The 27,809-nt window shown below is 38.1% G+C and overlaps 1 protein-coding gene across 1 annotated transcript in view; it reads left to right on the plus strand.

The window, feature by feature from the left end:
• LOC134348912 (glutamate receptor ionotropic, delta-2-like) overlaps positions 1-27,809 on the plus strand; it is a 595,898-nt gene that overhangs the window by 348,454 nt on the left and 219,635 nt on the right. The gene's annotated exons all lie outside the window — the stretch shown is intronic.

Below are 27,809 nucleotides of genomic sequence, written 5' to 3' on the forward strand. Positions count from 1 at the left end.
TCTTGCGGACCGACCAACCTGGGGGGGGGGAGGTGCAGGTAGGGTTGCCAACGGACAAGAGCAGCAGTCAAATACGTTGTTTACCCCGAGAGACTACAATGACCATGAAACCTTGCGCGGGCACCAGTGCGCATGCGTGATTTGCGCGTGCATGTACGTACCAATTTTTTCTACAAATTGTTTCTGGCAATTTTGATTCTGTACTGGGGTGGGGGTGGGGCTGGGGGGTTTGTTAATCACGACCGGAATATAGGTGATAAGTGGCTAATACACTCAATTTCGTTTCTAAAAGGGTTTATCTAACGAATTTAATATTAAACACACAGCGCGTATTTTCCTCGCGTGAATATAGTAATAAGTCAATTATCAGGGGAGGACAGGGGAGCTTGAAGTATGTGTTGAACGAACTTCCAGTAGAAATGGTAGAGGCAGGTTCGATATTATCATTTAAAGAAAAAATGGATAGGTATATGGACAGGAAAGGAATGGAGGGTCATGGGTTGAGTGCAGGTCGGCGGGACTAGGTGAAAGTAGCGTTCGCCACGGACTAGAAGGGCCATAATCGCCTGTTTCCGTGCTGTAATTGTTATATGGTTATATAAGTAGGTCAATAGCATCATAACATTTTAAGTAATGTTTGGATATTAAACACACAGCACATATTTTCCCCGTATGAACATATAAAATCATTGCAACACACCAATATCGCTGAATCAGTGGGAGTCCTGGGCTTGTTTCCCTGCAACAAGACGGTGCATCGAAGGGTGACGGGAGACAGCGATACTCGAAGGGGGTTCCTTATGTCCAGTCTATTCCGCAATTTGGTTTTCGTTGCATTCATTGCAGAGATATGTTGGAAATGGAAGCAACGTTTTCAGTGATTTCGTGGCTATCTCAGGATGTCTAGCCTTGACTTTGATCCAGAATGCCGGCAGAGATGTTATGTCAAACATACTTTTCAGCCCGCCATCATTTGCATGCTCGAGGAGTTGATCTCCTTCCCGCGCTGACATGGATGATGCACGAGTAATGACCTCGCTTGCGTTCAAGTTGCAACAGTGGCCGTGACAGGGAATGAGGAATAGTGCAGCTGACTCATATCGCCAAATCATATCGTTTCCTCACGGCCCGGTAGCGGTTGAGGACCGCTGCTCTATGTGCATAACATAATGTGTGTACTCTTTATAATAAGGTAATTGTATCTTCAGAAGTATTTGTGATGGCAAAATGTCACACCATTGTTGCAACAGCCCCGCTACTTTCTATTATATTTGTGCCGAGTATACGCTTAAATCTCAAAGACAGAGCATGACTCCTCATTTAGAAAGCCTATGAGCTCTACTTTGGGTGTAAAAGCAACGACCAAGACAAAGCCTGGGCTCCTCGCATTTGTTGTGCAACCTGCGCTGTTGATCTTAAAGCTTGGCTCAGAGGTACTCGGAAGTCAATGCCGTTCACTGTGCTGAGGATATAGCAAGAGCAGAAGGATCAGGTAACAGACTACAACTTTTTTCTGGGCAGTGTGTCTGTTTTTTCTGCTAAAAACAAGAAATTTATTGAATACCTCAATCTCCCTTCAACCATGAAGTCTGTGCCACATGGTAATCATCTTCCAATACCGAAGCCACCAGAGACATGGAGTCTATAGGAGGCAGACAAAGATACCATGATGCACAAGCCAGGAATGGAAAATAACACTGATACTGATACAGATTTTGAACCCTTTATGTTGAGTGAGCCTCATCTAATAACTGAATCTGAGTTATATGACCTGGTCAGTTACTCGGGTCTGTCAAAGCCAAAAGCAGAATTACTGGGTTCAAGACTGCAAGGATGCATCCATTAACCCAGTGAAGGCTTTCGATACTTGAGATGGATGTTTCCCAGAATAACTGATGCCAAGATTAAGGAAGGCATTTTTTTTTGTCCACAACTCAAACAGTCACCTACTACTACTACTACTACTACTACTACTACTACTACTACTACTGCTATTACTACAATTACTACTACTACTACTACTACTATTATTACTACTACTATTACTACTACTACTACTACTACTACTACTACTACTGCTATTACTACAATTACTACTACTACTACTACTACTACTACTATTACTACTACTATTACTACTACTACTACTACTATTACTACTACTACTACTTCATCGACTCAGGCCTAGGGATAGGTAATTCAAGGAACTTCTAGTGGGACCAGAGTAAATCACATGGAAAGCATTCAAGAATGTTGTTGAAAATTTTCTTGGCAACTACAGAGCACCAAATTACATGGAGCTGGTTGACAACTTGCTTCAAACATACAAAACCATGAAGTGCAACAAGTCATTAAAGGTTCATTTATGTTTCTTCCTTGCAAAGCTTGACGCTGTCAGTGACAAGCATGGTGAAAGGGCATTGTCATGGAGAAATGGTATCAGGAAAACGAATATCCATCAATGCTAGTCGTTTATTGTTGGACACTTTAGCGAGAAGCCACAGACAAGCAAAAATCATCAACAAAGCATTTTTAGCCTATTTGAACTATTGCCAAGCGATGGAACCATTGTGCAATTAAATGCATTATATTCAATAAAAGCTAATTTCTTGTTTACCAAAATTCCTACATGATACAAGTAGTCAGAAATTATATTTGTGTTCAGCTTCAAGCAGTCTATCATAACCACATACAAATTCCTGAGGAAGCAAGACTAATGAAAAAGTTGCTGTCGTGTTATTAATAGACACCTTCATATTAATATCTCTTTGCTGTCATTTTCATTAGTGACATAAAAACTTCATCATTGCATTTACAGTTGGCTCAGTGCTTTACAGCACCAACTGTAATATTAATGTTTAATTCCTATTGCTGCCCTAAAGAGTTTGTGCATTCTCTCCATGAGTGCATGGTTTTCCTCTGAATGCTCCGGTTTCCTCCCGCATACTAAATGATATAGTTAGGATTAGTAAGTTAAGGGCATGCTATGTTGGCACCAGAAGAGTGGCGAATTTTCAGGCTGCCCAGCACATCCCCAATACTATCAATGCTTTCCACTGTATGTTTCATAGAAACCATAGAAACTACAGCACAGAAACAGTCTTTTTGGCCCTTCTTGGCTGTGCCGAACCATTTTCTGCCTAGTCCCACTGACCTGCACATGGACCATATCCCTCCATACACCTCCCATCCATGTATCTGTCCAATTTATTCTTAAATGTTAAAAAAGAACCCGCATTTACCACCTCATCTGGCAGCTCATTCCATACTCCCACAACTCTCTGTGTGAAGAAGACCCCGCTAATGTTCCCTTTAAACTTTTCCCCCCTCACCCTTAACCCATGTCCTCTGGTTTTTTTCTCCCCTTTCCTCAGTGGAAAAAGCCTGCTTGCATTCACTCTATCTATACCATCATAATTTTATATACCTCTATCAAATCTCCCCTCATTCTTCTACGCTCCAGGGAATAAAGTCCTAATCTATTCAACCTTTCTCTGTAACTGAGTTTCTCAAATCCTGGCAACATTCTTGTAAACCTTTTCTGCACTCTTTCAACCTTATTTATATCCTTCCTGTAATTTGGTGACCAAAACTGAACACAATACTCCAGATTCAGCCTCACCAATACCTTATACAACCTCATCATAACATTCCAGCTCTTATACTGAAAACTTTGATTAATAAAAGCCAATGTACCAAAAACTCTCTTTAGGGCCCTATCTACCTGTGACGCCACTTTTAGGGAACTTTGCATTTGTATTCCCAGATCCCTCTGTTCTACTGCACTCCTCAGTGCCTTACCATTAACCCTGTATGTTCTACCTTGGTTTGTCCTTCCAACGTGCAATACCTCACACTTGTCTGTATTAAACTCCATTTGCCATTTTTCAGCCCATTTTTCCAGCTGGTCCAAGTCCCTCTGCAGGGTCTGAAAACCTTCCTCACTGTCTACTACACCTCCAATCTTTGTATCATCAGCAAATTTGCTGATCCAATTTACCACATTATCATCCAGATCATTGATATAGATGACAAATAACAATGGACCCAGCACTGATCCCTGTGGCACACCACTAGTCACAGGCCTCCACTCAGAGAAGCAATTCTCTGCTACCACTCTTTGGCCAATGTCTAATCCAATTTACCACCTCTCCATGTATACCTAGCGACTGAATTTTCCTAACTAACCTCCCATGCGGGACCTTGTCAAAGGCCTTACTGAAATCCATATAGACAATATCCACTGCCTTCCCTTCATCCACTTTCCTGGTAACCTCCCCGAAAAACTCCAATAGATTGGTCAAACATGACCTACCACGCACAAAGCCATGTTGACTCTCCCTAATAAGTCCCTGCCTATCCAAATGCTTGTAGACTCTGTCTCTTAGTACTCCCTCCAATAACTTACCTACTACCGACGTTAAACTTACCGGCCTATAATTTCCGGGATTACTTTTTGATCCTTTTTTAAACAACAGAACAACATGAGCCACTCTCCAATCCTCCGGCATCTCACCCGTAGACAGCGACATTTTAAATATTTCTGCCAGGGCCCCTGCAATTTCAACACTAGTCTCCTTCAAGGTCCGAGGGAACTCTCTGTCAGGTCCCGGGGATTTATCCACTTTAATTTTCCTCAAGACAGCAAGCACCTCCTCCTTTTCAATCTGTACAGTTTCCATGATCTCACTACTTGATTCCCTTAATTCCATAGACTTCATGGCAGTTTCCTTAGTAAATACAGACGCAAAAAAACTATTTAAGATCTCCCCCATTTCCTTTGGTTCCGCATATAGCTGACCACTTTGATCTTCAAGAGGACCAATTTTATCCCTTACAATCCTTTTGCTCTTAATATACCTGTAAAAGCTCTTTGGATTATCCTTCACTTTGACTGCCAAGGCAACCTCATGTCTTCTTTTAACCCTTCTGATTTCTTTCTTAATTTTCTTGCACTTCTTATACTCCTCAAGCACCTGATTTACTCCTTGTTTCCTATACATTTCATACAACTCCCTCTTCTTCTTTATCAGAGTTGCAATGTTCCTGGAGAACCAAGGTTCCTTATTCCTATTCACTTTGCCTTTAATCCTGACAGGAACATACAAACTCTGCACTCTCAAAATTGCTCCTTTGAAGGCTTCCCACCTACCAATCACATCTTTGCCAGAGAACAACCTGTCCCAATCCACGCTTTTTAGATCCTTTCTCATTTCTTCAAATTTGGCCTTCTTCCAGTTCAGAGCCTCAACCCTAGAGCCAGATCTATCCTTGTCCATGATCAACTTGAAACTAATGGTGTTATGATCACTGGAACCAAAGTGCGTTCCTACACAGACTTCCGTTACTTGTCCTAACTCGTTTCCTAACAGGAGATCCAATATTGCATCCCCTCTAGTTGGTCCCTCTATATATTGATTTAGAAAACTTTCCTGAACACATTTTACAAACTCTAAACCATCTAGACCTCTAACAGTATGGGAGTCCCAATCAATATATTTTCAATGTTTCATATAAAACCAATTTTTATCTTTAATCCTGTTTCATTGTCCATATGAACTTTCAAACTATGAACCTTCTGTCTGATTGCATTCTGAATTCATGTTGAAATTGTTTTTGCACTTGTTCTATCCCAGGGTCTGTCAAATGTGACTTTGGCCACTGAAATACTTGGCGTTTCAAAGCTGACAGAATTATTGTCAGCAGCAACCACTGGAGCAACAGCAAATGACTGAAGAGGTCTCACAAGTAAACTCAATTTCATTGCTTTGCATTATCAGATAGTGCCATGATAGTGGACTACAGCTACGTTAATATTTTGTGGCGAATAACATTCTCAAGCACTTTTGGATGCCATTTCTATCAATACTGATTTTTTAAAATTAGTATTCAACCCTTGGAAATGGATGTCACTGGCAATATTAGCACCCATTGTCCTTCCTTAATTGCCCATGAATAAGGAGGCAGTTAAGAAAGTCAACCACCTGAATGGATTTTGAGCCACATGGAAGGCAGATGGTATATGGATTGCCTGAAGGATATTAGTGAACCAACAGGGATTTTAAGATAACCTTGTGCTTCATTGCTCCCATTGCCATATTTTAGATATATTTAATTATTTGGATTTTAATTCCACAATTGCTGTGGTGGAATTCAGACTCTTCTTTGTGGATAAATTTTTCAGAGCTTTAGCTGTCATCCAATAATTGAACAAAAATGCTGCTTATCAGGTAATGTGCAATCTGGAATGTCATCTTGTGCCTACTTAACTATTTTTAACTGAATTCATGTGTATATTTCTCTATACACATTTCTAAGGACTGGTTAATAAGGAAACTAAATTTGCGATTTAACTTTCTGACCATGCTGCTGGCTCCTTGTCCTAAACTTCATTTTGATTTGTTCCAGTATATGTTATTAATTTGCCTTCATTCCATAGCTTTTATGTTTTTTTCTTGCTCTCTCTCTCTCTCTCTAACTTCCCTCATGCACCTATCAACTCAATTGACTCATCCCATAGCTTATTTTCATGGCAACTCTAGATTAATGCTGTCATGTGGGGTTACCAACTGTCCCGTATTAGCCGGGACATCCCGTATGTTGGGCTAAATTGGCTTGTCCCATAGGGGACCGACCTTGTCCTGTATTTCCACCACTAAGGTAGAGCGTTCCTATGAAACCTTTCATGCCGAAATGGCATAAAGTGAAGAAGCAATTACCATTAATTTATATGGGAAAAATTTTTGAGCGTTCCCAGACGCAAAAAATAACCTACCAAATCATACCAAATAACACTAAAACCTAAAATAACATTAACATATAGTAAAAGCAGGAATTATATGATAAATACTCAGCCTATATAAAGTAGAAATAACATATGTACAGTGTAGTCAGGAAGATTAAGCCAAAACTGATTTGTAGAAAAAAATAGGCACATACACGCATGTACAATGCGCACGTCGCGCATGCGCACACAGGTGCCCACACAGGCTTCATGGCCATGGTAGTCTTTCTCGGGGTAAATACAAGTGTCCCGTATTTGACTGCTACTTTTGTCCCTTATTTGGGATTGAGAAAGTTGGCAACCCTAGCTGTCCGAGACATTCCCTTTTTCCTATACATCTCCTCGTCGCCCACTTATAAATGACTACTAGGTGGCTTTCTCTATTTTCCAATTCTGACAAAGAATCTTTAACCTGAATTGTTGACGCTGTTTCTTTTTGCATGGAGGCTTGCAGACCTAATAAATGTTTCTAATTTTTTCTGTCTTTATTTCAGATTTTTAGCTTTGTGTATTTTTTTGTACCATAGGACTTTCTGGTCCAATTGGATTACAATACAAGAACTGCATGGTCATAGTAAAGCTGGAGAGCATTGTACAATTTTAAACTAGAAATTGGATTTCCCTCACATTTGGTGCATTCAATATGTACAGCCTACACTAAAATGGAAGCTACCTAAAGAATAATACATTTGGGATGTCCTTGTTCAATAAGAAATTTTGATTGTAGCTTACTCTCGTTAAGAAGTATCAAAAGCTAAGCTGCACATTTCACAGCTGTGATGGTCAGTTGGTTACAGATCCTTCCATGTGCTGATCCATGGGAAGTGGGGCAGCATTCTTGAAGTGAATCTCAATTTGCCATAGACGTGATATCAAACCAGGAATAGTAGGCAGCTGTCCAGAATTGGAGGATAAGGGGGAATGTGGAAAGAAATAATGGCACATTAGTCTACTGGTGAAGAAACGCACTGAGCATTGAGCAGAATGATCGTGCCTTGTGCCTCGCTGGTCAGCAGTAGCCATTTGATTTGCACATAGAGGCATCTCTGAACTGTAATTATCAGCTCACAAAAACCTTGGTCTATATAGAGGATTGGCAGAAATGAGCTTTTATGTAAGTAAAAGTGACACATGATGACAGAGAAAACAATATCCATGACTTAAAATTGCACACAGTTCACTATTTGTAGCATGATGTACACCTCTTTGAACTGTGACTAAATAACAAAAAGGTACGAGACACAAAGTGCTGATCCACTTTAGTGAATACTTTGCTAGTCGACGATGCTATCATTTGCAGGGCTGGTGAAGGGGATTCAGCATTCATATTAGAATGAGCAATAACAGGAAGTGCCTGGTCTAACTTTTGATGGGCAGGACTTCAAAAGGAATTGGAGTCAGACACATCAAAATATGCAAAAATCATGTTTAATATGCAATTTATGCATTTATAAAGGTCAAAATAAATCTAATTTATTGTCATTGAACATCTTACTTCAGGAAAGACACACTTGCTTTAAAGGAGATGCAATGCAAGTTGGCTGGATTCTGGGATTGGGGATGGGAATATGGGGAAAGACAGGATAAGGTCATCCTGTATTCTTTTAGGTATTAAAAAATTATAAGTCATGTGATTGCAACATGTAATAAGATTCAAGTACATTACAATTTAGGTGCTGGGTGGCCTCTTCCCCTGACCATAGAATATAAAATTAGGATCATTATCACTGGATAAGACATGGAGACTGAGATGAGGAGAAAAATCTTCCCCCAAAGGTTATAAACTATTGGACAACCATGGATGCTCAAGCAATACACACTCTGTGGCCAATTTATTAGGTACACCTGCTTGTTAATGCAAATATTAATCAGCCAATCATGTGGCACCAGCTTAATGCCTAAAAACATGCAGACATGGTCAAGAGATCAGTTGTTGTTCGTAACAAACATCAGAATGGGGAACAAATGTGAACTAAGTGACTTTGACTGTGGAATGATTGCAGGTTGCATACTGGATGGCTTTGAGTTTTTCAGAAACTTTGACTGGGATTTTCACACACAACAGTCTCTAGAGTTTACGGAGAATAGACAAAAAATCCAGCTCTGTGGGCAAAAATGCCTTGTTAATAAGAGAGGTCTGTGAAGAGTGGCCAGACTGGTTCAAGCTGACAGGACTCAAATAAGCACGTGTTATAACATTGGTGCGCAAAAGAGCATCTCTGAGTGTTCAACACGTCAGACCTTGAAGCGGATGGAGTACTGCAGAAGAAATACTTACAGGAAGTATCTAATAAAGTGGCCTCAGTATATGCATTAGGATTGAGTTTGATCATGTTTCTGGGCATTAAAAGAATCACATAACAAGAAGAGTGTTGATGTAGAATTTGATCATGACATTATTGAATGCTTGAGTAGGCCCATGAGCCTTCTCTTGCTTTTCTTCTGATCCATTCAAGTGTATGATAATTCATCTAAGTTTAGTTGCAATTACGGAGTTTTAATTACTTATTTCCAGTTCAGTTTAATTTTTTTTCATATTTCATTTTCACGTCTTTTATCACTTTTATTTGGGCCTTGTACTTGACTTGGAATTTGAATTAACCTGTTCAGATTTATGTGGACTTCTATATTTAATTTCACAGTTACTTATTTTACCCAGTAAAGCTAATATATCCCAGATACTCATTCGCTCTCAGTCAGTTTTCATCTCACACTTTAAGCCGTCTGTCGCACAATAATGAAATTCTGAGCGAAGTATTAACTAAATGACAATGCCATTAAATTCAGTCTCAAAAGAAAATTCAAAACATTACATTCTAGAATGGCCCTTCTAATCTTTTTTGTATGTTTTTCAGTTCAACTTTGTTTTTTGCTTTAGTTGTATTTGAAGAGTGAATTTAAATATAATTTGCTATACTGTATAATAAAGTAAAATTTAGTGAGCAGTTCCAAAAGGTAGTTGTGAATAAATGTAAGCATTTCAGACAGATTGCTATATGATTATGTCTGCTGGAAAGCAACTGAACTGAATAAAATTCTTCACACACTTTCAAAAGTCAGTACTCCAAATTAGATGACATGATAAAAGTAAAAGTATTGCTTAAGATTTAGTCATAACTATCCATTAAATATAATAGCTATGAAGATAGATTTGGCATGTTAACAATTTCACCATTGTCATTAAGTTATGTTATAAAAATTCTCAAAGGAATAAATGTTAGAAGCTTTGATAAGTGCAAAGTACTTTGAAACCTTAGGATAAGTAAGTAAATAGTTGAGGCCATATTATGACATTTGATTAAATGCTGAGGTCTTAAAAGACAATATGCATAATCTTTTCATAAGAAGTGAACAAAGGACAATGAGCAAGGACATTATCCATTTCCCTTCACTTTTACTTCAAGTTAAGGTCAATAATCCTACTTCATAATTTTGTACTCCAGTCATAAACTAGTTCATGTCTTTCTAAGGTCTATAATTTTCTGCAGTAGAAAAGCTAATAGCCACCATCACTTAATCTTGCTTTAGCACAATTAATTTTAAATAAAACTGCTTGGCAGTTTCCTAGCAATATGAACTAATAACATCCTGGTAATGCAGATAGTTTCTGGGACATGGAGGTGATGACAAGGGCAGGCAACCATGTATACCCGTAAACAGTGAGATTGAAGGGTTATGAAATAACAGTGCAAGGACATAAAAAAGAGTCAATGAGCTAGAGGAAGATAAAAAAGAGATTAAAGATTAGAACAAGAGAGAAAAAAAGACAAAATAAAACAAAGTACTATTTTAAATTTGTCATTACATTTTCCAGCTATTAAGATGTGAACAGATACTGATAGTTCATTTTCAGTGCTTAGAATAATTATTATTTCTCAAATAGATTGAAGGTAGTTTCATCGAAGTGGCTAAGACCTTATTTTTATTTGGTGAGTTTTCTATCATATACCTCACAAATATGAGGACATCACATTAGTAAATTCTAAGATACAAATAGCTTGAAATTATCACAGTATTTACACACAGAAATCACCATAAACCTCATGGCTATTTTGACAGCAGATTGTGGAGTATTTCTGTTACCTTGATTTTTTGAAATTTATGATTTTGTCAGATTTTTGCATTCTTTTATTTGTCTTAATCTTCATCTAATTTCATTATGTATGTTATGAAAGTGTACCTCTTGGTGGTAATTATTATCATTCTCATTGGGGAGGAATATTTCCTCCATGCCTGGGGTCTTTCCAGAAGGTAAAAGAAAAATTGTGTATTTCCATATTACACATTTCACAGCAAGCATATTATTCCATTATTTCTTAATCCTTGTTCTTTTATTTCTGTAATGTTGAACATAATTATTTCATCTATTCTTCAAAATACAAAAATTATTTGATTTTTATTTTGCTCATATAGCTAATAATCTATTGCTGTTCACATTTTTTAAAAACTTTTAAAATTATTTAAAATGTGCCAGCAGCTTCTGTGAACAGCTGGCACCCCAACATTTTTTGATTCAAAGTAAATAAACCACAACATGCTGGAAGGTACAATTTAAGTTGCCTTAGCATCCTGCTGATTACATCCCCTCTAATGAACAAAATACACAAAATATTGAGGCAATATACTTGGTTTTGTTTTTTTACTTCTCTGCTATAATGTTGTTTAGGAACCTTGGGCAAAGGAATTGTAGCAACATAAATAAATACTAAACTTTCAGTATATTCAGGTTATAGGAGAGATCAGAAATTCTCCTGCAGAAATTTTACCCACTTTGTATTCCGCATTCTAATCTTTAATGATCCTGATATACACTTGTCTAATAAATTCAGTTAAAGCATGTATTTATTCAAGATTGTTGATTTTATTGATTCAAGGTCTTTTTACTTTCCCCTTATAAGATTTTTATAGAACTCATTAAGGACAGAAAAACTTATGGGAAAAACAGCCTTTGTAACTACAGTTTATAAAAGCTGAACATATCTAACAAAATGGTTCCTTGGAATGTGATGGCTTTCAAAAAATACCAAGCTAGTTAAATATTAAAAAATCATATACAAATTATAGTGATCATTAAATAAATATGTTCATATGGTTAGAAAACAAAAACGTTATGTGCTTATATGTTCATTTAATATCAACAAAGATATTTTACAGTCCTATTTTACATTTGCTTTCTATCACACTGAATAAACTAGGTGCAGAAAAGCACTGGCTTAGAACTTGTGTCAGCAACAAACCACTCATTCTCACCATTAACCTGTGAACAAAATTACATTTATGAACAAAAACAAAATCAGCAGTCTTGGAAGGTCAGCTTGCTTGTGGAAGCCGTCTCTAAACTCAGCAGAGAAATACAGCTGGAGAATCGGTGTATACATCCTTTCAAGTAGAGTATGAGGGCAATTAGGTAGGAAATGCGAAAGAAGCTTCAATGGACAATTTCATCATGCCGACAGCTAAGCTAGGAGCCAACATTAATTGAATCTTTTTGACAACAAAAAAATTGAAAAATGTCACTAGAGTTACCAAAAAGTTATTAAAAACTAATAAAAACAGAGACCAAAATACATATACATCTAATTGTCCTCTATTCTTTCAATACGTCACCTATGTAAATAACTAATGAAGATACAGCAATCTCTGCCTGCAGGACCTCAACAATCTACTCCCTAGCTTTCAATAACAGCATGCGACCTTTTACAATGGAGAAGTAATCTTTTAGCCTAACAGGTGCAGCATAATCTGACTACCTCCCAGCATTTTCACCTCACTCTTCAGTATGTCATGTTAACACTCCTGTACATGTATTAGTCCTACCATTCCTAGAATCAGGATGAGAATCACTGACATAAGTCATGAAATGTGTTGTTTTGTGGTACCAGTGCAGTGCAAGGCATAAGAAATCATTAATGGTTACAGTCAAAATGTATATTGTAAGTAGTGTGAAAGAGGTAATATTCATGAGTTCATAGACCATTAAGAAATCTGATGGCAGAGGGGAAGAAATTGTTCCTAAAATGTTGAGTTTGGATCTTCAAGCACCTGTACCTCCTCCCTGATGGTGGTAATGAGAATAGAGCATATTCCTGCATGGTGAGCGTTCTTAATAATAGATGCGACCTTTTGAGGCACTATCTTTTGAAGTGTCCTCAATGGTGGGGAAGTTTATGATAGAGCTGGCTGAGTCCACGATCTTCTGAAGACCTCTTATGATCCGGTATATTGATGCCTCCGTATCAGATGACGACACGACTGGATAAAATGCTCTTCATGGTACATCTGTAGAAATTTACTAGAGTGTCAGGTGACATTTTGTGAACAGACTATGGAGGCGTAAGTAATGATCTTTCAAGAATCTCTAGATTCTGGAATGGCTCCAGAGGAAAGGAAAATTGCAAATGTCATTCCACACTTCAAGAAGGGAGAGAGGCAGAAGAAAGGAAATTATAGGCCATTTGCCATAAATTCAGTTGCTCTGAAGATGCTAAAGTTCATTATTAAGGACAATGTTTTGGGGTATTTGGGGGCACATGATGAAGTAGGCCAAAGTCTTGTCTGACAAATCTGTTGGAATTCTTTGAGGAAATAACAGGCAAGTTAGACTAAGGAGAGTTAGTGAATATTGTGTGTGTGGATTTTTAGAAGGCCTTTGAAAAAGTGCCTCACATGAGGCAGATTAACAAGATAAGAGCGCATGGCATTAGAGGAAAGGTAATAGCATGGATAGAGGATTAGCTGATTAGCAGGAGGCAAAGAGTCAGAATATAGGGGGCCTATTCTAACTGGCCGGTGACAAATGGTATTCCACAGGGGTCGGTGTTGGGACCACTTCTTTTTACATTATATGTCAATGATTTGGATAAATGAATGACACACACAAAATGCTAGAAGAACTCAGCAGGCCAGGCAGCATCTAGGAAAAGAGTACAGTCGATGTTTTGGGCTGAAAGCCTTCAGCAGGACTGGTGTGTGTTGCTTGGATTTCCAGCATCTGCAGATTTTCTCTTCTTTGTGGTTGGATGACTGAATGGATGGCTTTGTGGACAAATTTGTGGAGGATCTAAAGATATGTGGAGGGGCAGGTAGTGTTGAGGAAGCAGGGAGTGTGCAGAAGGACTTAGACAGATCAGGAGAATGGGCAAAGAATTAGCAGATGGAATATAGTGTAGGGAAGTGTACAGTCATATGCTTTTGTAGAAGGAATAAAGGCATAGACTATTTTCTAAATGGGGAGAAAATTTCAAAGTTTGGCAATGCAAAGGGACTTGGAAATTCTCATGCAGAATTCCCTGAAGGCTAACTTGCAGGTTGAATTGGTGGTAAGGAAGGCAAATGTAATGTTAGCATTCATTTTGAGAGGACTAGAATATAAGAGCAAGGGTGTAATATTGAAGCTTTATAAGACTTTGGTCAAACTGCACTTGGAGTATTGTGAGCAGTTTTGGGCCTCTTATCTCAGAAAAATGTGCGGACATTGGAGAAGGTCCAGAGGAGGTTCACGAGAATGATTCCAGGAAGAAAAAGTTTAATGTAGGAGGAGTGTTTAATAATCTGGGCCCGTACTCATTGGAGTTTAGGGTAATGGGGGGGGGATCTCATTGAACCCTATAGAATATTAAAAGGTCTGGACAGAATGGGTGTGGAGAAGATGTTTTCTATAGTGGGTAAATCTAGGACCAGATGGTACAGTCACAAAATAGAGGGACATCCGTTTAGAATAGAGGGGTAGAGGAATTTCTTCAGCCCAAGGGTGGTGAATCTGTGGAATTCATTGCCACAAATCTCTGTGAAGCTCAAGTCATTGGGTATATTTAAAGTGGAATATGATAGGGTCTTGGTTTAACAGGGCATCAATGGTTACAGTGAGAAGGCAAGAGAATAGTGTTGAGAAGGATAATAAATCAGCCATAATGGAATGGCAGAGCAGAGTCAACGGGCCGAGTGGCCCAATTCTGCTCCTATGTCTTAGGGTCTTATATCCTCTAATTCCTAATGACATATAGCCACTGGTGTGATTTATTCATGATTGCATCAATATGGTAGGCCCAGGATGTATCTACTGAGATGTTAACACCCAGGTACTTGAAACTGCTCACCATTTCTACTGCTGACTCTTCAATGAGAATTGGTGTGTTTTCTTCCAATTTTCCTGTGCTGAATCCTACAATCAATTCCTCGGTCTTGCTGATGTTGAGTGCAAGGCTGACATTGTGATACCACTCAAACAGACAATCCACCTCACTCCAGTACGCCCTCTTATTGTCATCTGAGATTTACCATCAGCAGTGGTATGGCTGGCAAATCTATAGATGACACTTGATCTGTGCCTAGCCACACAATTAAGAGCACAAAGCATTCCACCTTCATTTGTCTCAGGTAGATCCTTTGAGGTTTCTTATTTTGTGTTTAAATGGAGAGGAATTTTGAACCAAATGTGAAATGTCTGTTGAATTCTGTGGTTAAAGAAGAACTCATGCAGGTGCACTCTTGATAGTCTCTGAGGCAGAATATGTATTCTGCAGGCAGTTGTGATTTATTTTGTACTCGATTAAATTACATTTGCTGTCAACAACAAAAATTGATTTTCTGAGGAAAGTAACAGTCTGATCGTCTCTCTTTCATGCCCGGTTCTGACCAAATTCCCTTAGAATTTACCAGTAAATCAGCTTGGGGAGATTGTGCTAAATATACTTACAGTATATAATCACTGCTATACACTGCACTACATGTCTGAAATCGACTGTCCAAGTTGTATCTCCATCCTTGACCTTTTCTGCAAAAAGGGTTAACAGGATGAGAGCTTAAGTATCCCCGATGAACTCTGGGAGAAAGGGGTTGTATAAACTCCTCGACTCCAATTTCTTTTCCTTTGCAGAAAAGATCACCGTTGATTGTTGTTGTCCAGCAATATCAATTTATTTGGGGAGTTTCTTTTGCTCATAGACACAAGAAAGCTAATGTCTCCTTGATTTTTTGAAATATGAAGTGAAGCTCTGACATGTAAATTTTTAGCCACGGAATAACTTTCAAAGGCCTTTACAATATTCCCAATGGACAAAGTAGAATAAGCACCAAAACAAATTTAATTTATTCAAGTTTAGCTATCTCTAGTTAATATGAGCATAATAGTAGCCTAATCTGATTAGTCTGATATATTAGATTAATGATATGACTCAGGAAATGCAACAGAAATCTTAGGAAGTATGAAGCTGATCCCTTGCAAATTCTTATTCAACAGAGCCAAATGATAAAGGTTTGTAACTCAAATAGAGTTAATCTAATCTTAAATATTTTAAATCAACATTTCAGGTTACTTGATGACTTGAAAACTCAAAAAATGGGATGGGAGTATTGGAGAAGGGAGGTGTTAACCCTGAAATAAAAGATAACACAAATGCAGTTTTGAGAAATGATTTTGCCCCAGAAGAAAAGAATGGAAAATAAGCACAGGTGATGACGACAGCCCCTAAAGAAATCCCTAATACCTATTTCACAATAGGAGAAAGCATTGTTTGAAATCTTGTGTATGATCACTACAGACCTGCTAATGGCATGAACTTTCTCCTTCTGTGCTGTAACCATTCTGTGATTCTGGAAATGAATGAATGTAATTCCTGTCATTGAGCTTGTACAATTGGACTAGCAAGAAGGATTAGCACATTCAAGAATATCTGTAGTCCCAATGAATTTTGCTTTTGGTAGAATGGTAAAAATGTAAGGATGTTTATTACTTGTTTTTGAAAAGGGAAAATAAATCTCTAATATTTCTTTGTAAGTTGACCAATTTCACTAAATGTAAAATATAAGTCCCATTGTCAGCTCGTGCTATTTGTCCATAAGTCAAAATATTTTTTTCTGAACAAAATTATTTTAATTTCTTTTCTTTAGTCATACAGTGACTCTAAACCTGCTACATGTTGTTCACCAGAGATTTATAATATCGATCATCAATTGATTCATTCTTTCCTGTAAACTAGTGTGGATTTCACTGTGTGCAGCTCTTATTAGTACAGTTTATTCTGCAAGAGCTTCGACAGATCCATTTTGAAATGAATGTAATCATTTGGTGTACTTGATAGTGACTGAGTAACTGTAGTATGAAGGAGCTCTCTTGTGACAAGTGCATGAGTTATTGTAAGAATTTTCCTACATCCAGTGTGCTTTTGGTGGAGTAATTACAGAAACCTCACTGGTGTGTCTGTTAGATGGTAAAAAAATTGCAAATGAGAATAATTGAGTTATGATTTTTTGGTGTCCTGATTTAGAGCAATGTTTGAGTTAGTCTGCAAAATACTGAGATTGTTTGAATAAATAAAGGATTGTGAGTGCTTTAAGTTTTAAAATGCTGATTCACCTTCATTGTGTCTTCTAAACTTATTACATAATGCATTGGAACAAATGAAACATGAGGTTTTGAGGATTATGTCTCATGACAAGGCATCACATAGAGCTTTTTTTTAAAAATCAAGATTTCATTCAGTCAGTAACCATTCTGGATATCATTCAGAGTTTAATTTAATGAAATTTAATCTAAAATACAAGAGATGTGCCCATATTTAGTTGTTATAAATTGTGGAGTGGAAAAATAACCATTATTCATATGAATATAAAATTGGATTTTAATTCTAAAGCTATTAAAATTTAATGACAACATGATTGTGAAGAATATTACAACAAATATAAAATAATAAAATAAACATAATAATTAGCAACCTAAAGGAACAGAATATTCCCTCATGTCTAATTGACACTTTACATTTCAACACATGAATAATGTTTTTGATTAGGGAGTAGAGATGTAATGAATTTCCATGCAGCAAAAATTTTATAACAATACTGCTGAGAATATGAACTTTAAGAAAATTTACTCTATCAGAGTTCGAGGTTTGCTTTAAATGCATAAATGAAACTATCCATAGATGGCCGTTCATTTCTCATCTCAAAGTGGATGTTCTGCAACTACCAGTATGGCAGTGCCCTTGCACACCTATTCTGAATGCACTTTACAAATATATTACCCCCAAGCAAGCAAGTAGGATGTGGAAACTATGCAAGTTTAAGGTCTACAGTTATAACATGATGGAACCACAGGTCAGTACCATTTTTCTACCCAAGGAACCAAACTAAGTCTCTAGACAAAATGTTTTGATCTGTTTTTTGGAGATTATTTTAGTGTGAGGAGGAGCACTGATACTTGAGCATCTACAGAACATATGATGCTCTACAATTTACCTATGTCGTTCAGCCATCTGCACCCTCTGCCACAACCATAACTTACTTTATGGCCAGGTGCCAATTACCTAATCACTTTTGCTCAGCAGCAGATGAATTGCAACAACATATTCATTGACTGCCTGCAATTCAGTGTAAAGATGCCCAAATCTGAGAGGTTGTTTCATTTCCTTCCTGTCAGATTAGTCAGGCACCATGGAACAATTTCCAGATTGGTTCACATTCAGCTCCCTGACCAACAGTTTACATGTTTATCATATCAGTTTAAAATATTAATAGCACAATCCCTCCGGCTTATTTACCAAAAGAAGATAGTTAGAAGTGAATGTTTACTTTCTCCACTGATCTTAAATTACAAGGGATTAAAAACAATGTTTCTGAACAATGTTAGCATAGCTCATTAATGGATTACTGAAACTCATGCATACTAGAATATAGATAAACAACAGCGAAAAGGAGGGGAAAATAAAAGCTGGCTTGAGACAGGGCACATGTCTACTTCTTGTCCCAGTCTTACCATTGAAAATAAATCTCTAAAGAATCAGAGGTTTAGTATGACAGGCTTATAACCTTGAAAAAATATACAGCAACAGATATACGATTAATTTTGTTTATTTTTAGTTAGTATATTAGCAATGCAGTAAGTTCAAAAAAATCAACATCATCATGAGCACATCCCTCTTCACCATCAGAAATATCCATAGGAGGTATTGCTTCAAGAAGGCAATGTCTGTCATCAAAGATCCCATCTTCATGAGCCATACTGCCTATTTACAGCTACCATTGGGCAGGAGGGAAGAAGCTTGAAGGTCAAGGGCTGGAGAATAAGGAATCTCCATCGGGTTCAAGAACAGCCACTTCCCTTCCACCATTTGGTTCTTGAAACAGCCAGCAAAACATAAAATACTGCACCCTAGCAACACTAATCACTTTACATTAAAGTGGACTTTGATTTATTTTGTTCTGATTCTGTTCTTTCTTGTAAAAATTGTGTTTAAGATCTGGTTTCCTGTGAAAGCTGCTTATATGATACTATGTGTCTACTAACGCTGCTGCAATAATGATTAGTGAGCTATTCCCTATCCCTGAACATACATGTACTTGTGCACACAAACTCAGATTTGACTTTGAGATAGGAATAGAAGAATATGTTGTTGAGGTTAAATGAGAAGAGGGAGAAGCTCATGGATTTTGTTAGAATTAGTAACTTAAGAAACAAACAGAAAGAAAAACACGGAAGCTGGAATACTTGTTTGCAACTGGCGTACCGCTTTGTCAAGCACTTCCACACCATCATCCACAAGTGGGACTCCCTAGTAGCCAAACATTTTAATTGCGATTCCCATTCCCATTCTGACATGTTGCTCCATGGACTCCTCTTAGGCCAAGTTGAGGTCACCCTCAGGGTGGAGGAGCAACACATTGTATTCTGTCTGGGTTGCTTCCAACCTGATGGCATGAATATCGATTTCTCCTTCCAGTAAACAAAGCCCTCCACCCTTCCTCTTTTCCCCACTATGAGGTTTTACCTCTTCTCACCTGCCTATTACTTCTCCTATAGACCACTCCCCTCTCCATTCAGATTCCTTACTTTCCAGCCCTTGACCTTTCCCACCCACGTGGCTTCACCTTCTAGCTAACTTCCTTCATCTCTCACTGACTTTTTATTCTGGCATCTTCCCTCTTCCTTCTCAGTCCTGAGGAATAGTCTCAGACTGAAAGGTCGACTATCTATTCAATTCCATAGATGCTACCTGACCTGCTGAGTTCTTCCAGCATTTTGTGTGTGTTGCTTTGGATTTCCAACATCTACAAACTTACTCCTGTTTATGACATGTCTAGTTAGTTTTCTTTCGCTTTTCTTTTAGTGAAGTATTCATATATGATGTGGTAGTGTAATGATGTGTTCCATTCGTGTATTTCTTTCATATAATCCATAATGAATTATATAAACAAAAAATGCTTTAACAACCAACATAATTACAATATTACTCAGATATTACTGAAATAGACTACACTCCTCCCTGCTAAGGTATAAACTCCAGCTCAATATGGAATGCATCTCAACTCAAATATGAAATGTATTGCTCTCTAGTCATTAGAGGTTCTGGGGCCTCCTCTGTGGTGGTTGTTGACTCTGGCACTGTAGGAAGTGGTTTCTGGCAGCTCTGGACATACTTTATTCTCTAACAATTGTTTCTCATCTCAGCTGATCAATGTATCATCAGACACAATGTCCACTGTGTTAGAGAGTGGTCCAGTTCTGTCATTAATCTTCCCAAGTAACTTCTTTTGATCATCTCTGTAGTCCCTCGCCAGGGCTGCTTGTTCAGGAGTGAAACATCAAACCTCCTTGTATGAGAAGCCCTCAGTTTGTCTCAGCTGTTTGTCCTGCATACTCCTTCTCAGACTGGGTTTGAGGAGACCCATGCTTCAGCACAAGGGACAACCCAGGAACAGCATAGCTGTTGAGTTGTTAGTTGTGGAGTGTTCTGCATTGCGATATGGAAAGAGGAAATTGGCGAGCTTCTGATTCAGTGTTAGTATAGTGTGTTCTTTAGGTTCTGGAAAAACCTTTCCACCAAACTGTTCGTAGCTGCAGACGTAATATGTCTCATTCTATTCATTTTGAGGAGTAACTGAAACTGTTTTGCAACAAATTGTGGCCCACTGTTGCTGACTAAGTGTTCTGCACCATCAGTCCTTGCGAAGAGGATTCTCAACACATCAACAGTGTGTATGCTATCTTGGAGACTATTGGGAACACTTTGCAGCTGCATCCACTATTGCCAAGAAACTTGTGCCCATGTGAATGGTCCGGCAATCTCCACATCAATTCTCTGTCAGGGATAACAGGCTATTCCCAGGGTTGGAGAGCCGAAGCTCTTGGCATCTTCTAGACCTATTGGAATCCTAAAGATCTGCTGATCTATCCCAGTCCAAAAGAAAAAGTTTCAAGCTTGTGCACACCTAGATGAATGGCATGTAGCTCCTCTAACATTTTAGCTCTCAGCTTGCTTGTTATAACAACTCTCAATCCCACATAAGGCAATCCTCATGAAGGGCAAGTTCATCCCAGGTCTGGTGAAAATGGGGGAACTGTAGTTTCTGCTGCACATTGCAGCCTTTTTGGGTGGCCATGTAGACCTAAGACATAGTAGGGTCTTTGGTTTCCCTTTGGATCAGCTGTGCCATAATAGGGAGACTTTCAAATTGCTTTAGGGAGAATATGCCAAGAGGAGTGTCCTCTTTTGTAAATTTATTTTTCCAAGAGTAAACAGGACAAGCCATTAGCACTTCCATGATTAGTTTTCCTCTTGAATTCAATCGTTAATTGTGTCCTCCAAGAATCAGAGCACATCTCTGCATTTATGTTGTTGCTATCAGTGGAACACCCATCTGTGGATTGAAAATGATGATCAGTAATGAAGGCAAATTCTGTCCTATACAAGTACTGGTTGAAGTATTTTCCACCCCAAACTAGGCTCAAGGACCTTATGTCAATATGTGCCTAAATTTTCTCTGCAGAGGTAAGGGAACATGATACGAAGGCCATGGGCTGTTAACTTCCATCATTCATAACATGTGACATGACTGCACCTGCACCATAAGACGAGGCACCACAGGCAAGCTTCAATGGACAATGTGGATCATAATGTGTGAGCACAGTGCCTGACATCATCATTTCCTTTGCCTTTTGGAAAGCCACCTCACACTGCTTTGTGCATTGCCATTTCTTCCCGATCTGTAGTAATTAGTTCAAGGGATAGAGCACTGTGGTCAGGTTTTGCAGGAACTTGTTATAGTCATTGACAAGTTCTAAAAAGTACCACAGCTGTGACACGTCCTTTGGCTTTGAGGCAAAAATAACTGCTTGAATTTTCTCAGCATGCTTGTGTAAAACTTGCGCATCAATGGTGTGACCACAGTAAGTAATGCTTGGTTGAAAGTATTTACATGTGTTGTGTCATGCTCTGAGCCCATAATTTTCTGATCTTTTTTAACAACTTCATGACATTTTGGAGATGTTCTTGTCATCTTCACCAATAACAATGGTGTCATCCAGTAACACTGAATGTCTGGATAGCTGTGCAGCACCTGTTCCATAACTTTCTGCCAGAGTGCATGTGCAGATGCTACTCCAAAAATAAGCCTATCATAGCAAGTAAGTGTTTAAGATTAGAAACACTTTGGACTCTTCTTTCATCTCCATCTGTAGGTAGGCCTCAGTTAAGTCCACTTTCCCTCTGGAAAGGTTTTTAAAGATATCCTCTTTTCTGGGCAGAGGGTATTGATCTACCTTTCATACTGTGTTGATGGTGACCTTAAAATTACTGCAGAACCTGACAGACCCATTCTTCTTGGCTTTTGAGACCACTGGCGTTGCCGGTGGGCTCTACTCAACCTTGGAAAGAGTTCATGTGATGTAGTTCACTGGCTACTTCATCACAAATGGAACTGGAACTGGATGGGCTTTGTAAAACTTGGATGTGGCATTTTTATTTAATGCTATTTAATCCTTGATATGTTTGAGTTTTCTTATGAAATCCTTGAACACTGCTAAGGTATCATTCAGTGCCCTTCTTAATTCGATTTCAGTTGACACTATTGCAAGGGATGTGGCATGCAAATTGTGGATGGATCTTCAGTTAAGTTGTAGTCTCTCAGCCAATCATGCCCCGCAATGCTGGCCCTCCTGCTTTACCACATACAAGCCCAATGTGGCTTCTTGTATTTCACTCCTATGAATATCATTCTCCCAGGCGTTATCTTTTCTCCGGTATAAGTTTTAATGGGTTATCTGCAGCATTCAGTTTAGTATCTTCGAAATGTCATTAAAATTAATTGTGTGGAATGACTGAAAAAGCCAAGCCAGTGTTCAATCTAATTTTAATCAATTTGCCATTCACTTCTTGTGTAAGCCATATTGCTTGTCTCTTGTTAGTTATCACATTTGAAATCCCGAGGCTACTTAGTCCTGTGTCACTCTCATCATTATGAGACTTTTCATCAACAGCATGCAGATTTGGGTCCTTTTTGAAAATGCAACTTGACTTTTTGTCTTTTTCACTTCCCTGTGCAATCCATTTTTTTTTGTCTGACTGCCATGCTTATTTTGGCTGATTTGGTTGGAACAGTTAAATTTCTAAGCAAACTGTATGCTTTTCTACCCATTGCACTCAGCAACACTGGCATTTGTTTTTCATCAGCTTTATTTACTTCAAAATACTGCTCAATTCATTTAGTATGCATCATCCAGTTGTCTGTTGTGCATTTGAACATGTTTAACTTTCCAATGTTGCTAGCTATTTTTGCTTTTTTTAAATTCATAATTATCACCTGGTAATCACTGTTTATGAACCCATGGCTGTACTCGTTGCTTGTTAATTTTGTCCATTTTCTGCCTTTCTTTAACATGAACATCTCTATCTCCTTCTGATGAAAAACATACTATGCTTCAATATGTAGGTAATCATCTTGGGTTCATTTTAAAGTTTCCTCGTTACCATTATTATATTTTGTAATTCCAGAAACTAATTGAAAGAAAAACACAGGAGCTGGGATACTTGTCCACTTAGTTTTCTTTCCCTTTCCTTATGGTGAGGTGCACACATATGACGTGATGGCATAATGACATATGCCATTCACGAACTTTTTACATATAACCTATAAGAATTATGTAAAAGAAAGAATGCTAAATCAAATTATATACATCACTCAAATATTACTGAGATACTAAATATATTAGTTTTCTTATTCATTTTCAAAATAAAGCAATAGCTCACAAGCCCACTATTTATTTTTAACCAAAATGAACTTTATTCATAATTAAAAAAATGATTTACAAGAATAAACCATGCAATGCTTTTTCATTCTTATATTCATAGACAATGTGTTATGTTGTGTCTAATTACATTTCTTAAAACTATTGTCATTCATATGGTCCACTGGAGTGGTACACTACTACAATAATTGAGGGGCTTTCGCACCCACCCTGCTCCTAACCATCCAGATGCGGAAGAACCCTATACTGTGGTCCTTCCCCAGAAAGCCCTTCCGGTGGCTGCACTGAGCTTCAGGTCATCCATCACCACTTACTTCTGCAGCCTGACATGTGCCATTCAGTAGTATTCCTCTGCAGCCATCTCAATGTGTTGGCAGACCAACATGCTCTGGGCAGACCAAGGGGCATCTTTCACAGTTGTTGATTTTCCTGAGCACTTGATGTCCATTTCTCTGCGTGTCTCAAGGATCAGCTTGTATATCAGAGAGTCCTCGGTCACACAGTTGCTGGAGATGAAATATGACACAGCTCCTTACATCTTACCGCACATTCTCTTTGCAGACCCACAGTCCACCGTGAGATGAACTATCATCTTGACCCCAACAAAGCCACCATTTATTGCCCACCTGCTGAAGTGGTGGTGAGCTGTCATCTTGAACTAATTCTGAAATAATGTTGGGTGGGAAGTTACAGGACTTAGAACCAATGTAGGCAAATGTGCATGTGGTATCATTTGCATAAATCTACAGCTCTTAACTTCCTTTGTTCTAGAGGCTGTTGAATTAGCTTTGGGTCAGTGCATTTCATTGATGGTGCACTCTACATTCACGGTTGAGAGAGAGAATGTTCAGTTGTGGATAAATATAGATGTAATGCAATTGACTGCTTTGTTCAAGATTGTGTAAGCTTCTTTGTTGTGGGAACTGCTCTGTGTAGATTTACATATATCAATTTGGCAGATTTGCAAGGTTAACTAAAGGTACCTACATGTTTATGTGTGCATTCATGTGCCTTTAATTAACATTGCATTTCTATGTATTTAAAAAAAAACCAGATCATTTACTGGCTACAACTTGAAACATGCCACAAGCTGATTTGAATTCGAAACGAATTATGACATTTGGATTTATCTAAATCTGCTCAGCATCAAAGCAAATGTGTCACCATAAGCTTAGCCTATGGATATATTTGCAATAGCAAAAAAGTGCAATGAATTGAAGGATGTAACATAAATAAGCTTCTTTAAATCGCATCTTTAGTATTTTGTGTCAGTTTTCATAGCAACGGAAGAGGACAATATACCTGACATTCAGACAAACTAATAATGAATCAGGGTTGAAATTCTCTTATTGACATAAGCAAAAAAATTAGAAGGTGGTGACTAGAGAGTCTGGGTATTAACAAGAATGGAGAAAGGATAAGGGCCTGGGTTATTTTAAATTCACAGCACATTTTTCTTTCCATCGCAGATTATTGGTGTACCAATGGTACAGTACCGAAGTTCAGTGAAAAACTTTGTTTTGAATGTCTTTCATACAGATCTTTTCACTACAGCAATGCATTGATATAGTACAAAGGAAAACAATGGACAGACTGCAACAAAAAGTGTAACAGTTGCAGAGAACGTGCACGTACAGCCAAACAATAAGGTGCAAGGCCATAATGAGGTAAATTATGAGGTCAAAGGTCCATCACATTAGACTATGGGATCATTTAGGGACTTATGGGACAAGTGGTCAATGAGACGCTGCACTTGGGCTTCTGCGTCGGAAGTCAGTGCTGCATCATCAGCAAACAACAGCTCGAGAATGATGACCTCTTGCATTTTGGTCTTGGAGCGAAGGCGAGCAATGCTGAAGAGTTTGCTGTCAGCTCTGAAATGTAGGTAGATGCCCTCAGTGCACTGAGGCGGCATGAAGAAGAAAATGCCAAAGAGCATCAGTGTGAGAACGCACCCTTGCTTTACTCCGCTTCTCGCTGGGAAGGCTTCCGAAGTTGCGCTGGTAAATCAGACGGTGCTGTGCATGTCCTCATGGATGGAAGTGGTCATGCCAAGCAGTTTTGGAAGGCAGCTTATCCTGTGCAGCATCTTGAAGAGCCCACTTCTGCTGAACAGGTCAAATGACTTCATCAAGTCAATGAATGTGATGAAGAGTCGTTTTTGCGGCTCTGGACATTTCTCCTACAGCTGGCATAGTGAGAAGATCATATCCACAGTGCATCTGCTTGCTCTAAAGCTACCCTGTGGCTCCGGGTAGACTCTGGTATAAACTGATACTTATAACCAAACATATCCTATTCAACATTTTTGAGTGTCTATGAGAATTTGTACTGACTTTTAATTGTTCATTATCATTCATTAATGTACTGTATTGTAAAATCTGCTGAGCTAAAATTAACGCTTTTATGATGGCACAACAATTAATAGCATAACAGTAACTTGTGAATGTGCATACATCTATGAAAAGGAATTAATAGATTGAACAGGCAAGTTAGTGGTAGATGAATTTGAACATGGGTAAGTATAACCATTATGGATGAAAAATATATAGATATGATAATGTTTAAGATATGAAAATGTGTGAGTAACAGAGGTCTAAAGATATTTTAGTCTATATATACAGATTTCTGATAGTATATTGGTCAAGCATAAAGAAAATCATAAATTCTATTGATACATTAGGCTTTGTGCACGGAATATAACAGTGAAACTGGTTTATTCAAACTATACAAGCCAAGTGGAATTGTGTTGAGATGTAACACCACATCTTAGGAATAATAAAATGGCCTTGTAATAAATGCTGTGAAAGTTATCACGAAGTTCCCAGAGATCTGGCTTGTTATCTGTTGAATATAGAAAATTAAGGATAGTATGTATTGACATTTTTAGATTTTTGAGATAAGTCAACTGAATGGACAAAATGTAATGTTTTACTGCTTGAGAAACCTCAGAGAAGGAAACATCTTAGAATCAGCGGTAGGTTGCTCAAATGAGAACTAGGATTTTTTTTTGTTTAAAGACTGGTGAGTAAGAAATAGGTACCAGTCTGATTAATAATTTTAAAACTGAGATTATTTGTTTTGCAAGTATGTGGTTTAGGGAGATGAAGTTACAATGCAAAGCAGCCATGATCTTAATGAATAGTGGAACAGGTTTGACATGTTGCCCTGATATTACCAATTAAATATCTGCTTCACAGTCCAGTTATGGTGCATCAGCAAGAAACTTTATAGAAAGTTGGTTGGATGGTTTAAAAAAAAATGAAAGGAACAGATCAACTTTGTTCCAAACTTTCGCTAAATTATGCCCATCCATTACTGCTTTTAAATCTAGATGTTGGCTGCTGGTGGCTATAAATTGACATTGTGTTATCTCAAAGGAATTTATTCCATCATAATCTTCTGGCCTCAGGTTTTAACAGTGGTGGGTAGGAAGCTGGGGGCATCTGAAGTACAGCAGGAGTTTGGAGATATTGAGCCTTGACAGAAAGCCATGTCTTAATGTATTCATATATCCCTAGCATCTTACCTTATACCAACCATTCTAACTGTCATTTAAAATCTTCATTATATTCACTAGTTCTAAAATTCTGCCACTAATTCTCCTGACTAACTTATGTCACCCTTTCTCCAATCTGTGACAAATGTATTGTTCTCCTGCATTCTCTATATGCTAGTTCTTTATAATTACTCCCCCAGCTTGATTATAATACTTTAGATGTATCAAAGATTTTGGCTCCCAGTTTATTGTGGAGGTTTACAATAAGAGGTTCAGGTGCTGGAATTAGTTTCTTTTGTCTGTTAACAAATAACTCAGCCACATCCTTACTCTATCTTTCTAACATTGAAGAAAAGATTATGGATTTCATTTTACCAAGATAAAAGATTATTCAGCTTGCTACATAAAGTCCTATCTCATGGTAAAGCACAAACCTTGCCCTCTCCCTTATCATTTACCTCTCAAATCTACATTTCAATCTGATCTCATCCAAGAATCTCTTCATGATT

This window comes from Mobula hypostoma, chromosome 7 (assembly GCF_963921235.1).
Source record: "Mobula hypostoma chromosome 7, sMobHyp1.1, whole genome shotgun sequence".
Lineage (NCBI taxonomy): Eukaryota > Metazoa > Chordata > Chondrichthyes > Myliobatiformes > Myliobatidae > Mobula > Mobula hypostoma.